Genomic DNA, 1,888 nt, shown 5'->3' on the forward strand with positions numbered 1-1,888 from the left:
GGTCATTGCCAGTGCTGCCTGACTGGATCCTGTGTTGGTGGCACGCAATAAGCACCATTCATGCGTGGGCCTTTGCCAGTGCTGCCTGACTGGATCCCGTGCTGGTGGCACACAATAAGCACCATTCATGCGTGGGCCTTTGCCAGTGCTGCCTGACTGGATCCCGTGCTGGTGGCATGCAATAAGCACCATTCATGTGTGGGCCTTTGCCAGTGCTGCTTGACTCTAATTGAGAAGATCTGGCAAGTAAAGTGAGGTCACAGCTGTAGCCTATACCAGTGTTGCATAACCAGGCCATTTAAAAAATACCTTTGAATTGTTGGGTGACACACTGTGCTTGGGGAGACCTGTTGAGTCAAGTAAAATCAAAAATCAAAATGGAAATTGTAGTTGTGGTCGATGCCAGTGCCGCCTGATTAGCTCCCATGCTGGTGGCACGTAATAAGCACCATTCATGCATGAGTCATTGGCAGTTCTACCTGACTGGCTCCCTCTGACTGGCTCCCCATGCTGGTGGCATGTAAAAAGCACCATCCAAATGTAGTCAATGCCAGCTCCCCAGCCCCAACTGGCTCCTGTGCCGGTGGCACATAAAAAGCACCATCTGAATGTGGCTGATGCCAGTACCCCCTGACTGGCTCCCATACTGGTGGCACGTAAAAAGCACCCACTACACTCTCGGAGTGGTTGGCATTAGGAAGGGCATCCAGCTGTAGAAACCTTGCCAGATCGGATTGGAGCCTGGTGTAGCCTCCTGGCTTGCCAGTCCCCAGTCAAACCGTCCAACCCATGCAAGCATGTAAAGCAGACATTAAACGATTATTATTATTATTATTATTATTAAGGTGGCGAGGTAGCATAATCATTAGCAACCAGGAAAAATGCTTAGCAATATTTTGTCTGTCTTTATTTTCTGAGTTCAGACTCCATCTGTGGTTGACTTTGCTTTTCATCCTTTCAGGGTTGATAAAATTAGTACCAGCTGAGCACTGGGGGTTGATGCAATTGACTTACCCCCACCTCCAAACGTGCTGCCTTGTGCCAATAATTCAAAACCAATACATTCAGCACATAATTGATTTTGTTCATTTGTTATAGATTATGTGAAGGGGTTATCTTAATTTTATGTGTGCGTGTGTGTTTTGGTCAGGCTAGGGGTGGGGAGCGGGATTCACTCTGTATTTCACTTCTTAGAACCAATTACTTTTGTGGTGTGGTTCACCAAGAAGTTAATGATTATAAATGATAAATTTACTATCAAACAAATACATTATAAATTAAGTATGCCTCTCCCCAGCCATGCTTATCACTGAATAATCTCAAATTACTGCCTTGTCAAGTTTTATATTTATCAAAGCTAAATCCATGCTAATCAAATTTGGGGATTAAAGGTCTCCTCAGTAGTTGCTATGCAGGATTCAAATCAAGGCACCATTCTCCCACATTAAATAGGCAAACGGGTGACAGTATTGTGATTATAGCTATTGATATTAAATAAGCCATGGCAACACCTGATATCAAACAGTGGCAGACCTCCATGATTTATAGGTTGACTACATTGTATTAATTACCAGAAAAGTTGAATTAGGTTTTCATTTACATTTCATTTCAGTTGTGTGTATAGAGATCTTAATGGAATATCTCGCTTGCTTAATGTTTCAATTAATGAACAAAATCATGAATATTTGCTACTGAAGCTGAAATTTTTGCTGCTCTGTTACACACAAACACACACATACACACACACAGTGTTTTAGGAATTTCAAGGTAAAGTGATGTTTTTTCCTACTTAATGTAACTGTACAGATATATTCTGGTATTGCTTATTGCACAAATTAACAAAGAAGTAGAATTCGAGAGAGAGAGAGAGAGAGAGAGAGAGAGAGAG

General features: G+C 42.4%; 1 protein-coding gene across 1 annotated transcript in view; it reads left to right on the forward strand.

Annotated features, from left to right (window-relative positions):
- The first annotated feature begins 1,534 nt into the window (after positions 1-1,534).
- The window catches only part of LOC128249593 (uncharacterized), a 41,649-nt gene continuing 41,295 nt past the window's right edge, over positions 1,535-1,888 (forward strand). Inside the window, exon 1 of the mRNA XM_052973551.1 lies at positions 1,535-1,767. The gene's annotated coding sequence lies outside the window, so the exon portion shown is untranslated. The remainder of the gene's footprint in view (positions 1,768-1,888) is intronic.

This window comes from Octopus bimaculoides, chromosome 1, assembly GCF_001194135.2.
Source record: "Octopus bimaculoides isolate UCB-OBI-ISO-001 chromosome 1, ASM119413v2, whole genome shotgun sequence".
Taxonomy (NCBI): Eukaryota; Metazoa; Mollusca; class Cephalopoda; order Octopoda; family Octopodidae; genus Octopus; species Octopus bimaculoides.